This window comes from Anas platyrhynchos, chromosome 3 (assembly GCF_047663525.1).
Source record: "Anas platyrhynchos isolate ZD024472 breed Pekin duck chromosome 3, IASCAAS_PekinDuck_T2T, whole genome shotgun sequence".
Taxonomy (NCBI): Eukaryota; Metazoa; Chordata; class Aves; order Anseriformes; family Anatidae; genus Anas; species Anas platyrhynchos.
The window spans coordinates 70,977,282-70,992,022 of NC_092589.1; positions in this window are offsets into that span (position 1 = coordinate 70,977,282).

The following is a 14,741-nucleotide window of genomic DNA, read 5'->3' on the forward strand; positions in this document are numbered from 1 at the left end:
AAGAAAGAGCTTCAGCATTTTCTGCTTTGAGTGTTTGTTTGTTTTTTAGCGGCATTTTGTTCTCTATGATATGAAAAAGTTAGTTAAATTGTGTTGTCTAGTCATTAAAAAATGTCCCTTATAAGGCATGAGGCAGTGAAATAATAAACTCACAATTTGACTCTTCTGAAACAATATCAGCAAGGAGAGACTTTACACCTGCAGGAGCTTTATTTAGGCTTGGTTCTTTCTGTATTAAATACTAATACAAAACACCCTGTATTAACTCAGGAAGCCCAAAATGCAATCAATTCTTTACCTGTGTCTCTACTAGTAAGTTAAGCCCAGGACAGCTCTGCGGCATTAAAGCCAACTGTACAGACCACTTCCATAACATAAAATTACCTTACCCTTCAAAACAGTCTGGCTTCATCCAAACTGCCTACTGGAAATGGTCCATAACCATACTAAACTCTGCCCCATACCCAAGGCCTATGTTTGGAAGATTGATGATCAGTCTGAGCCAAAATCAGCAACCACTGGCAGTTGTACAGCACAGACACTTCAGCTGCAGTGTTTGGGCACACCTCCTGGAGGTGTTTGGCTTGCTGCTGAAGACACAGACATTGCAGGTATTGATCCTCCACACCTATTGTGAGTTAACCCTGACAGGCAGCTCAGCACCACACAGCCACCCACTCACTCCCCCCAAGAAGGACAAGGGAGAGAATTGGAAATGTAAAAGTGACAGAACCCACGGGTTAAGACCAAGACATTTCTCTAGACAAAGCAAAAACTGTGCACAAGCACAGCAGAACAAGGAATCCATTCGCTGCTTCCCATCGTCAGGCAGGGGTTCAGCCACCTCCAGGAGAGCAGGGCTCACCCCACAGCATGGTTCCTTGGAAAGACAAATGCCATCACCCCAGCATTTCCCCTGCCTCCTCCTTTCCCCCAGCTGCTATTGCTGAGCACGGCACCACACGGTGTGGGACATCCCTTTGGGCAGCCTGGGCCAGCTGTCCTGGCCATGTCCCTTCGCAGCTCCTGGGGCACCCCCAGCCTCCTTGTGGGCCGGGCAGCACCAGGAGCGGGAGAGGCCTCGGCTCTGTACAAGCACTGCTCTGCAGAAACATCCCTGCGTATCAGCATTATTTTCCTCCTAAACCCAAAACACAGCACCATACAATCTACTAGGAAGAAAATTAACTCTATCCCAACCCAAAACAGGACAACAACAAATACAAAAGACTTTCCATGCTTGGTGACCCAGCACAGTTGGTTGGTTGTTTTGTTGTTGTTGTTTGTCTTTGTAGTAAAGGAAATTTAAGCAGTTCTTGTCCCTGATTGTTTGGCCATCAATGTTTTCTGTCAGAGCTAAGATTTGTGATTTTCTCCAGGTCCTAGAAGAAGTGAAATTGAAAACAGATTTTGCAGCAGTCAGTCATAGCTGGTGCTGAGATCTGTCATGAGGTGCTAATCTCCTCACTGGGAAGCTGTAATTCATTACATGTGGATAGGCAGAGAAATCTTTAAAGCCACCAAAAATCGCTGGAAAGAGTGTCTGGCTCAAGTCCGGAGACATAAAACTTTTACCATGCAAAACACTCACACTGTTGTGTGACCAGTCCTGATGTTAGTGAGAGTGAGGGAGCTCTTGTGATACTAGAGGCCCCAATAAGGAAAGGAAGTAAATTCCCATTCCTCATGATTCTAATGTTTTTCTCACCCACAGTAACCTGCTTAGCAGGCAGCACACAACAGCTGCTTGTTCCTTGTGGACTTTTTTCCTCTCCCTTCCTCTTCACTCCTCCTCTGTCCCCTGTTTTCCTTCATCAGCCTTTCCTCACACTACCTAGCATATCCTGAGTTGGAAGGGACTGACAAGGATCATCAAGTACCTGACCCTGCTCCTCTCCCCATTCTCAGACATGTGGCATGACACCCATCTTGTGTGTCAGTGCTGGCACACACAGGATTTTCCCACGAGTGGACTCGATTTACAGGTCCTGCACAGAACTACCCACTGCCTTTGCAAGCTGGCATTTCTGCTAAGCAATTTGAACCAGCTTGTGGAGTTCAGTGACAGCTCAAGACAATCAGCACGTCTTGGGGCTGCGAGGATGTGGTGGCAGCTGTGGGGCTTGGTAGCTCAAGCTGTCTGTGAAACTACACCTTTAGGAAATAGAGGTTTCCTTCCTCTTCCTCAGACATTCTCTCCCACATCTTTCCAGCTACAAGAAGCCTACCTAAATTACAGATGCAGGAAGAGTCAGGAGGAGAGAAAAGCTACATTGTTCAAGTCCTTTGTTGCAGCTCTGCAGAAATGAACTCAGGATTTCCTGAACGTGACAGAGCAAGTGTAAGGAGGAGCCCTGTACTCTGGCTGTTCTTGGCTCTGTGGTCCAATCTCCCTTTTTTAGATCTAATTGCTTGTTATTTTGGTGTGCATACCTTGCTTTAACTGAATTAACCAGGGAGCTATTGCTCAATGTGTCACTATGAAATAAGTGTTCCTTCCCCTACCTCTCTTTTATCATGTGCCTATCCTCCTGACTCCTAACAGAGCTTCCTGGGGACTTTTATAACAGATTCCCTGATATTTGGCACTTAAATAACCATCTGTGAACACTGTGCTGGTTTAATCCCATTGGCTGCAACACAGAATTTATTCCACTGGGATTTACTATAGTATCAATGTTACAAAGGGGGGAAAAAAGAACTTGTTCAGCTATTGAAAATCATTGCCTTGATAAATCAACATTGTTGACAGAACTTAAATATTACTTTAAATTAAGATTCACAGATCTTAAACCCTGATTCTATATGTTCTAGTCATGTGATTATGAGAATAACAATGCTACTAATAGAAATGTAGAAATATTTCTATGCCAGGAAAAGTAATTTAACATGCTATGCACACACACACATATAAAATGGTCAAATTACTTCTAGAAAATAAATATCAAAGTACACATAACATTTTTTGTTGCTGTTGTTATGAATGACCTATAACTTTTCAGTAATTGCAAACAATATTATGAACAAATGTTGTTTCATATTTAGTCATTTACTATTTTTTTCCTTTGCTATTCTCTTTGTGAAACTGGCCATACATACTGTGCAAAGCATTTTATCTCTTACATTTCTCATGTAGAACAACTATCTATTTCCTTAGGCATTTTGTCCCTTACATTTCTCATATAGAACAGCTATCTATTTCCTTAGATTTTTAGGCCTCCCAGCCACAATGTTGTTAGCACATATATTTTTAGCCATTTACCCAAAGTGTATTATCTTTCCTGCATCACATGCATTAATATTAAGAGTTGATGCATGCACAGTATGGATTTAGCTAGAAAGCTGTAAGATATGTTGGCACCTTTTAAATGCTATTTCTTTGTTCTCCAGATCCTAAAGGCTTGGGAGCTGAGGGGAAGTATCTGTGTTTATTGCTGTTTCCCTCAGAATGAAATCTCCAGCTAATATGGTTGGGGAGATGCGCTCAAACACGGGAAGAGGGTGTAACAGATGTAGTGGCATCTGCTTGCACTTTTAGAACCTTAACTAAAAATGTTCTGAGGAATGATTTCCCGCATCTTTCTCTGTGAGAATCAACTTAGCTACCCATTGATAATACTTTAAATGTCAACACTCTTCTATCACTGCTTATCAAAGACAGAAAAGGAGTGACTGCAGTACACCATCAAATTTCTCCACAAAAGAGCCTTAAAATACTACCAGTGATATTATATTTTTGCAAGCTGAAGTTCAGCCAAGGACACACAAAGCCCAGACAGCAAGACTGAACTCAGGAGCCCCAACGTTAATTTGGGGCATGTATTCTCAAAACCATGCATGCATCATTCACCTGCCTGATCATCTGATCATCTGACAAGGCAGCCAGAGGAAAATTTGTTTGTTTGGTTTTTTCTCTCTTTTTTTTTTTTTTTTTTCTGATCTGGCCACTTAATAAGAAACTATTCATTACTATTTTCTTCTTTATGTTATAAATAACAGCTTCCATCAATTATTAACACGGCTACTTCTCATGGTAGACATGAGAAATGTCTTTGGACAAATTCTTCAGCCTGCTCTCCAATAGACTTGTGGAGGCAAATATTTAGCAGCTATTGTTAAGGGGGGGGGGGAAATCCTCAAGTTTTTTGTGTTTATTTTGTTGGTTTCTGGTTTTGGTTGTATTTTATTTTATTTTATTTTATTTTATTTTATTTTATTTTATTTTATTTTATTTTATTTTATTTTATTTTATTACATTTTATTACATTTTATTACATTTGGGATATTGTCTACTTCCCCTCCTTTTTTATTTCTTCTTTCTCTCTTTCTCAGAAGAAATAGTAATCCAAAAAAAATTCTAACCTCAGGATTTCTAGAAGACACAAACAGCAGTCCTTCATTTCTGCTCTGCACATCTGTGAACAGCAAGACTACTGCCAGAATTGTACTTTAGAGACTTTTTTGCAATAGCTTCTTTCAAAGCTTTTCCTTCCTACTCCAAGGGCATTATGTAAATCAAGAAGATATATTAGACTGCAGTCTTGGAGAATTGTGGTGGTTAACCTAATGATGAATGCAGCTCTGTAAAAGCTCCCTCACTAATGCTGCAAGACTTATGATCTAACTTTTGGAAAACTATTTCAGAACATCACAGAGTGGATCCTCTTTATTATTTGCAAGGAAATCTTAATGGTCACCTAATTCTCAGAGTGCTTCCAGAAACCCCTAGAAATTTTCTGAAAGTGTAGTTTCCCTCTCCAGAAAGAGCCCGAATCCATCACTACACATCTCATAAGGCACTGAAATGCAGTCATTGCATCCTCACACTTGGCTCCACCGCAAGCATGAAGCATTGTTCTTGGGGAAGGGGGGGAACACAGCTCACTTTGTATTGAGCCACATGTGCTGGAAGTCTTCACTTGATGATCAGACTAAGATGCTCTAACAAAAGCCTACTTCCAGGGAATTTGTGTAAAAAACTAGCTTTGCCAAGACAGAGCTGAGTTGGTTCATTTCTGACTACATTGATATGCACATGTCCCACATCTACACAAATGCTGAGGCAGTGCTCATGGAAGGAGAAAAAGGCTGTGACAAAACTAAAGACAAAAACAACTGCTGAGGTTAAGGGGGCTGTCCTACTTCATATGAAGTGTCTCAGGAGCTCCATAGCAGGAGGCAGTTTGTGCAACATCTGAGTGAGTGTGGGTGCAGGGAAAGAAAGGGAAAAACTCAGTGATAGACTCTGAGCTGGATAGCAGAGAAAATCATTTAGCATATCCCTAGCCACAGCTTCAACCACAGATACCCTAAGTACAGCAACAGGAAGCAAGTAGTGAGATATTTTTCCTCAAATAATCTGATCCTCCAAGCTCTTCCCTGTGCGAGTCAGCAGTCAACAGTGTGCCTTCTGCCATCAGCTGTCTTCCTCCATCTCCTCACACCCACCTGTCAACCTGGCTTCTTCACTTAGCAGTAAACCCAGGCCATCTGGAAATCAACCCTTGCTGGCCATTACACAACATGTATTTCCAGAAATGTCAAATATGGTGAATAAGATTTTGTCAGCAAAGACTTGATTATATTCTTATTATGTCTAAGCAGTTGACCTGAAATTATGACTGGCACCTGGCAGGGTGACATGGTCCTTGAAGTGAGCTTAAGTAGTTCAGATGTGAGCATGCTGCTCTCTGCATTTAGGTTTTTGAAGCCTCTTGTTCCATTCTCATCTTTCCCCAAACCACGTGCTACTACACATACTGTATCAGTGTGCTTGCTAGAGGACATTGATGCACTGAAATTGGAGAAGGTGCTGAGGAGCTGCAGAAGGGAGTGGTGCTGAATAAAGGGGTCACAGTGTGTGCATGGTATACAAACAACTGAGAGAATTCGTGCCAGACACACTGATAGAGTTCCTATCCTGGGATAACCTGCACATTCTTTCAGGATACCCTGACCACCTAATTATAAATTAATTGGTTTGTGTACTTCCTTGCAGCTAGAGCATGGACACAAACAAGGTTTTATGGCTGTAGGCCATAACCAGGCCTCTAATTTGGAACACCCTAGGAGCAATCTAGCAAAGTAGTCCAAATGTGTCAGCACTTTATCTGCTTATGATGCTATCTTATTGAACACAAAGTAAACATAATTTGTAGAGACTATTTCACAACCACTGCTTTTTATTCATTAGAACAGTAAGGTAGGGATTTGATAAATTAATTATGTAGTTCACACAACTCCTTGGACAAATTCTAACAGAAAATAAGATTTTCCAGATTTCCCTAAATAGAAAGAAAAAGGTTACTAGAGTGGATTATCTTCATCATACCTATTGGGGTTTCATCCTATCTTCCAACCCCAAGAAACTATAATAATCTCTACAAGTGGTTTCCTTCTCTCTGCTTTTTCATCTGCAAACTTAGCTGGGAACATCAGGTTTGAAGGATGGACTGAGCTATTGAACTTGGTTAGTAGCATCCGACTGATGACTGCATTTTATTTCTTTTTTTCAGAAAATGACTCAGCTAGTTCTCTGCACTGCTTCAAGAGTCATCAGGGACAGAAGTACAGCAAGATCTTCCTGTGCTTCAGAATGCACAATGAACACTGAAACAGACTTAGCCATGGCTAAAACCAGCATAATAATTAAAAACAAATAACAAAAACTCTTTCCACTGATAAAATTTCAGTTTCTTGTGTCTGCTTGATGTGGAATATATCCCTCTGATAATGTCACTTCAAAGCTTAGACCAACAGCTTCAAATGAGATAGAACTTGTCTCTAGATGCAGAGGAAGTCATTATTTTCCTTCTAAAGAAGCACCAAGAAATGCGACTTGGTTCGTTTTTCTTCTCTTGAAAAATGTCATTGGAAACTACTTGAGCATTAGACAATGAAGAAAATCTGCCTGTTGTCCAAAGGGCAGCAATCACATTGGATGGATTCTCTTAACCAGTAAATTCATTATCACCTCCTTTATTTAAGTTACAAGTTTGAAAATGTTTGTTTCCACATCTCTTTGCTAAACAAATCTGTATGTACTTCTTTCCCACCCCTGGAATAGATGGTAGGATGATGCAGCTTTATATGTTTATCATATTATTCCAAAATTAGGCTCACAACATTGTTAAGGCTACTCATTGACATCTCAGGATGTTTAATTGCTACCAGTTAAAAATCTGAGTCAGGGGACACTATATGGACAGCATTACATTATGTTTTAATTCACGATTCTGTAAAAAGTGAAGCAGAGGAGAATTAGGCCATCAGGTTATGTATGTGCAACCTCAAGTTTTCACACTGTCCATGACAGAGTATTAAACGTCTGAGTTGAAAAAGATATGAGACTTAGCTCTGTTATTTGCTTTTCGTGTCAGAACTAGAGCCTTTGCTATCTGCTATATTTTCTTTTCAAAATCTATGCTTCCTGTGAGACTGAAGATATATTTAGAATTGCTAAAACTTTTAACATAAAAACAGTAGTGGAAATAAGTACTCAGTTTCTCAAAATAGGTTTGGCTATTTAAGTTAACTGAAACGAAGGTAAGTAGTCTGGGACTCACTTGGAATGTTACTTGTCCAGATCCTCCCCCCTGATATAATTAGCTTAGATGCTAAAGCAGCCTTTTGCATAGACATTTAGGCTGAAGTAAATCACATTTGATGAATAGGAGAAAAAACATGCTTGATATAAGCTCACTAAAGCTTACATTTTAAATTCATTTTCAGTCCCCAAACCAGTTTTCTCCCTCTGTGTCTCTCACCAGAGCAATGAACATTTCTGACTTGCTTCTTTGTTATCTCATCTCTTAAGGCAGGAAATCATGGAAAACTGAAAATACAAAAGTGATGGACTACCAGAAGACTTTGGAATTCATAACGCTGGGAAAAAGAGAAAGAGAGACTCTATTTGGGGTTGGAAATATGAAAGAAGCATGCTAGATTTTGAGTCAGGGTGTATGTTACACAGCTAATCACTGCCTTTTTCTTGCTTATGATCTTGCTAAACCAGACTGCTTCCTTGTCATTCTTTCTGGTCATTTTAGAGGGCAACACTGCTATTATGCTGTCTTATGCCATTACTTTTCAAATTTCTCCTTTTCTTAGCTTTCAGGCTAATGGACACTATGTATTACTGTAATACCATATGAGCACTCAGCAGATCTGACTCAATTTACCTTAGTGCTCTTCCCTTTGGAGAGAGGTCCCCACAGTCTTCACACTGGTAAAGCACTGCAGCACTTCCTACACCCCTGCCTGTCTGATTTTGCCCCAAATGGCATTCTGATGATGTGTCAAGGTAACCATTGACCTGGATGGAAACCAAGGAAGGGACTGAGGAGATTAGGATGGTACATGAATGAGACTCTCTTCTTGGTCAGTCTGCCTGCTGGTGTTGAGGTGTGCAGTCAAATCTGGAGAGAGGAAAGCAGTGTCAGGGCCAATAATGCAGCAGTGTCCATGCCAGCACTCAGACATGCCTGTTATTTAATGCCTAAATCAAACATATTTGGGGGCAAAAAATATTAAAAAGCAAATAAAATGTCATGGGCAATTTAATGGAGAATAAAAATGTAATAGGATTTCGATTTTTCTCTCTTTTTTTTTTTTTTTTTCTTTCCTGCAAAACCTACAAACTCTGTTTTAATTTGCTCCATTTGCTCCTCAACCATTTCATTGCCAAGAAACATGCTTCAGCCTGCCCTTCAAATGCTTTGATCTCCCAGCCACCACCTGCATGAATGTGATATTCTTGAAGAAATCTGCTTATCAAGTGGGGTGAGGTGAGGAAACAGGAATCTTGGCAGAGAAGTAAGTGTATAGCCAGTATGTCAGCATCAGTGGCTCCACGCAAAATGGTGGCAGAAAGGAGTAGAGAACTTGATTCCTTTCCTAAAGTGTACATCTTGAGAGTGCTGCTAATAAACTGACAGTATATGCACTGTATGTAAAATATACATATTTTCATCTGGGTACAATCTGATACCTTATTACAGCCAGCTACCAATAAATCACAGATTCTGAAATGTGAAAATAATATGGTTTCTAAAATGTGATATTAAGCTGGGTTAGTGGGGTAAAATGGACATTTCGGTATTTGGGAGAACTATTTTTTTTTTTCCAGTGGGCTTCCAGAATAAAATCAGTTGCTTAAAAAAATCTAAATGACATTTTCAATTGGATTTATGAGAAGTAACAATAAAATCTGTCTTCAGGACACATTTTGCAAAAATGTTTTTGTTCACCTTTGCTTCTGTTCTTTGACACTCGGGTTTGCTGTGCTGCAAAGAAATGCTGTGGTACATTGCACCTGTGATACATTCACACTAGGAACAGATGAGAAGAAAAGGAACATTCATGACTTTGCACTAATGAGGTTGCTGATCCACAGCTTGCTGGCACAGTGGAAATAAAGCCAAAAAAAAAAAAAATAGCCAATGATCTCATTTGCACACTGATAACTGCATGTCTCCTCAGACACATCCATTTTCAGGTCATTGCTACTGGTTTTTAACCTTGCTCTGGTATGGCTAACTGAGTGGCTAGTAGTCTTGTCATCCTAGCACTGAGCTGTCCACAGGCTCCAGAATTCCATTTATTTTGTCTCTTCTTATTTATTGGCAATTTATTCAATGCCAAGACTCAATCAGATGGGAAATTCAAACTGATAGACTTTGTTTAAATGAGAAATTTGCTCCTGTTTACCTTAAATTGTTTTCTAATTGATACAAATGACTATGTGGACTCTGTTTTATATCAGATTGGTTTCTGAAGATTAGAATCAGTTTAATTTGAAGCCAACTTGTCACTGTTGAATTGAAACAGTGTTCACAAAGTGCCACACTACTATTTAAATTGGTCCAAAAATTGATTTTAAGTTAAATTGGTAATTTTTTCTTGTACAGATACAACCTTATTTAATAACACTTTATGTAGTAGGCCAGACATACCAAAAAAAAAATAGCACTGGCAGGGTATTTGCATAGATGGCCACTGGCTACCTATTTTTTGTTTGTTTCAGATATCAAGGGTTAATTGAGGAAGCAGGAGGGAAAGTGACTCATGCAGGGATGAAAATGTTTTATCAGCTGTGATCTGTTCAGTCCCTGAGACAGAGAATAAATAAGGAAGTGATTTATAGGTTATAGCAGTTCAGGATGCACTCTTTAAGAGTTGCTGAACACCGGTACTCTGCACCTGCTTGTGTCCTGATACGCTCCCTATGTGGGGACTTCATACCAGCAGACTGATCCCACTACTGGGGAACAAGTTTCCCTCTACTTACTGAAAATAAAAACTTAACCTGCATTTGTCCATACCAATCTATGCAAGTCAGACTGCTGCTAAGAAGAGAAACATTTAACCCTAGCAAACAGTAAGCATATAGATCTTTGAAAACACCAATTACAAGTTGAGTAGACATCTGTTACTTTACACGAGTTTATGTTCCACCCAACTTCAGTATTTAACTTATAGATAGGGTAAAGCAAAGTAAAGCAGACACATGTCACAAGCACTGTACTTGATGCAGACCCTCTATGAAAACAAAACAAGCAAACAAACAAACAAACAAACAAAAAAAGTAAATTTTAAGAAGACAATATTTGAATATTGGCAATGCACTTTTAAATCATTACACTGTCATTTTTAAGTGAGAGACAGTCATTAGAACTACTACATTATATCACACCACTTTGCATAAACACTGCATCTGTGTTTACGTGCTGTACACTGAACACAGACTTTTCTTGGCTAGCAGTTTGCTAGCAACAGAACTGAACAGGAAACCAGTTTCAGGCAATTATAGAAGAGATTCAATGGGTGGGTACAACTGCCCCAGGCAGAATATACTGCTGATGTATTATGTTTACACACATCACAGAGATGAAAACACTAGGCAGAGAAATGATAGGTATGTAAGAGAATATACAGGTTATACTCCCACTTAAACTGGAATCACTGCTATTTTTTTTGCTATTGTCATGAGAATTCAGGAGCAGTGCAAGCTCCCTTGGCTCCCAGACGTACAGGACTACTATTGTATAGAGTTAATATAATGCCACTCAGAGTGCAACAATTAAGGACAAATCAGCAGTCTATCCTCTTGAAATTCAAAAGCAATTAGTAGATGGTAATATTGAAGGTGCTTATTGCACAGATAACCAAGAGAGAAGACCTGAACCTCACAGTTAGTTTTCTATTTAATCCTCTTTATTTATTTGTTCTTTAATAACTTTGATTTTCTGCATAAACTGATTTCATTAACCAGCTACCTGCGTGACAAAACTTGTGTTTACTTTTCAGGAAAGCAGCCCCAAAGCCCTATTTTTATAGTTTTAAGCTTTCTAGAACTACCCCAAGATCTATGGATGACTTGGGAAAACTATTTTTCCATGTTAACTGTTCTCTGTGCTGCCAAGGGATTGCTACTACTGCTGAATAATGGGACAGGCAAGTTGTATTCTTTTATCTTCAATTTCCTTACATTAATATATATGTGATTACAAGTTTTTGGCTGTGAATGCTGGTATAAAGAAGCACCTGAAAAAACTTACTTTTCACAGATAAAAAGGGGGTAGGGTGGAGGATGAAAATGAGCATGGCTGGGGTTAAATGAGGGTATGGGTGTTGTAGTATAATGAAATAAGAAGTAAATACTTCATAAGGAGGCGAAGTAATTTTATGTTGTATCTCTGCTAAAATAGTTTTATATTTTTTCAGAGGGTGTGGTTGGGAATACAGTAGTTTGAAGGGCTGTGTTTTGTTGTTGTTAATTTGGTTAGTTACTGAATTAAACTGAGGTAGCTGTATGCATATGAGTACACATGGGCTTGCACAGTTTAGGTAAGTAATGAGTTTGGTGACGGCAAATTTTGTAGCTATATCTTTCTGCTTCTAGAGTACACAAGGAAAGAGATGGAAAGTGATCTGGTTGCGATTTCTGTAGTATGAATAATGTTACTTCTCCAAGGCAAATGACAAGAGAAAAAACAGTACATGCTACAGATCCTGCACTTAAGCACTATGTTTAAAATTAATTAATTAATTAATTAAATAAATAAATCATAGTCTGCTTTGCTTTTACTGTGGGGATCCTCTGGATTTGAGAACACCATCTTGACCACTTTTTGGTAAGAAATAAAGGTTTAAATTCTTATGTACATTGGATTTCTCCTTCAATGTTTGCATAAGTATTCACCAAGCTCTCATAGGGGATGTGCTTTAGGAGAGACATGTAAGAAACTGCAACACCCTCTATTGAAAAGCAGGCTACAGATGCTAAAGCTGAAAGTCATTTTTCTGATTAAAAGCTCCTAATTATTTTTTTTTATACCACTTACTAAATAAAGACTGAGGTACAACACAAATACTGTGTGAAAGAACAAGCTAATCCTAGTACAATGACACAAAAATACATGCACCAAAAAACAAACAAACAGCAAGCAAACAAAAAATTATATTGTAAATTCATGTCTGTAGATAGCTGCATATTAAAATGGAATAATCACCTTTTCCTGTACTTCCCTGTACTTTGTTATATACTCTCTTCTGTCTCAGAGCCTGAGACTCTAACAGTTGGCATTCATGTGAGGAGAGCTTCTTCCATGTCATTAGCTCTTATGTGGCATTGTCACCATGCTGCTTCCTTAACAAGTATGTTTGAATTTATCTGATGAACTTGCATTTCCAGAAGTGACACTAGACTAGGAAATCATCATTGTATACATGCCACTGAAAATGGATAATTAAGCTTTTCTGACCCGTAGTGTCCTTACTATAATACTGGGTTATTACAGATTTAATCTCTTGAGCTAAAAGGCAACTTTGTATGCTTGTCTGTGCTTGATTGATTCAGATATGAGTTGCTATCCCAAAAACTTCTCTCAATGAGAACTACCTTAAATAAATTCAGATTAGAAAAAACACGTATAGTCACTTTTACCCTGAAAGTACCTTCTTGATTTAGATAATGTCACTTCTATGAATTTTAAACCAAAATAACCGATTTCTATATGAAGTAAAGCATTCATCCAAAACTAATTATATAATTAATGAAATTAAGAACTTTTTCTTTACATTAAGTCTCTAAGAACAACTTTTACTTCCACCATACAAATAGTGAATTATTGTCAAATTATTCCTTGCGGAGCCAGCTGACTTGTGCTATTACATTGCTTGGATAGAAATGTTTATCAGGCAACTACAAAATGCTGAGTTAACTTCACAAATGTATTGAATTTCAATGGTCGCAAGTGTATGCTAATAACATGGTACATCGAGAAGCACGTATCAGCTGTATGACAAGCTGTAGGAATCAATTTTGTATCTTATTTTTAAGAGAAAATGCCAAGTGGAATATGGTTAATGCTTCTTAACATATGCTACACCACCTGACTACACAAGAGTCTTCCTTTGTTACAATGCGAAGAGGGACAAAGAATCCATAACACTTTTCAGTATGTCCTAGGTTTATGTTAAATGTGCATACATACACATGTATTTAACGGAAGTATTTTACCGTTGGTCCTCTATGACAATATAAAGACATATGAAATGATTTTTTTACCAGCTCTGAGGGCCTAAGATTTTGATGGATACCTCTAGGACTGAGAATAACATGATGTTCAGCATACAGATCTAACCTCTGTTTGAGCATGCACTGGTTTTGATGGGTGTAGGCCTTTATATAATCTACTATAAAAGCACCGATGGTGAGAATCAGGGTTACTAGGTACTCCTAGACTAAAATAAACCAAGGAACATTTGTAAACACTCAAAATCAGTGCAAGTCCCTAAATATTGGGACTAGCTGAAGAATTTTTTTCCTGGCTGATGCAAATCCCCAGATGTGGATGTATCAGACCAAGTTCTACCAGCTGTAAACCCTTGAGTCAGCTTAAACACACTGAAGCTGTAGTTACTCTGTAAGTATAAATGTGATTATTGTAACTTTTCGTATTTCTTCCTCCCGTTTGTAGCTGAAGCAGAGAAAATTGCTGCTACATGCATCTGAAACTGAAACTTGCTTCAGATGTCAAGCCCCACATATAAAACCACAGCCACTTTGATCTTGTGTAGCACGTTTTAATTTTGGAAGAAGTAATTACCATGCACGCTGTAAAATATGCTTTGAACTTTTTCTAGAAGGGGTGTAGGGGGCTGTAACAGCGGCAATTCAGCGCTCGCACTGTCGGTGGTGGGGTTTAACCGTGCCATCTGCCCCTTAGCTCTCCACAGCTACCTGTTGCCCCAGTTCCTAGGGGCCTAGCATCTGTTAAGTGGAGGCTGAGCGTAATGGCCGTGTTTGGCACCCCCTCACCACTTCTGGTAGCTAACACAAGAACTGTACGCAGCTCCCACCCCCCTCAGGGTGGCTGCGCCAGGGGAATACGGCACCGGCAGCACCTCACAGCCCCCTCAGGGCCGGGCTGGGGCTGGGGCTGTGCCCGTCCCCAGCAGGGGGGCAGGGGGACAGACGGGCGGGGCCTTGGCCTTTCCCCTCCCTCAGGAGGGGAGGCGCCGCCGGGGGGAGCAGGGGCTCCCCTCACACCACGGCCGCCATGCGGCACAGGGGCTGCCCGGGGCCGCCCCGCGCATGCGCCGAGGGGGCTCCGCTGAGGGGCGGGGCCGGCCCCGCAGCCCGCTCCCTCCCGCGGGCGGGCCGTACCATTGCGCTGGGGGGGGGAACCGGGAAAGCCCTTCCTCCCCGAGCCCGCTGGGGAGGGCTCCGCGCTGCC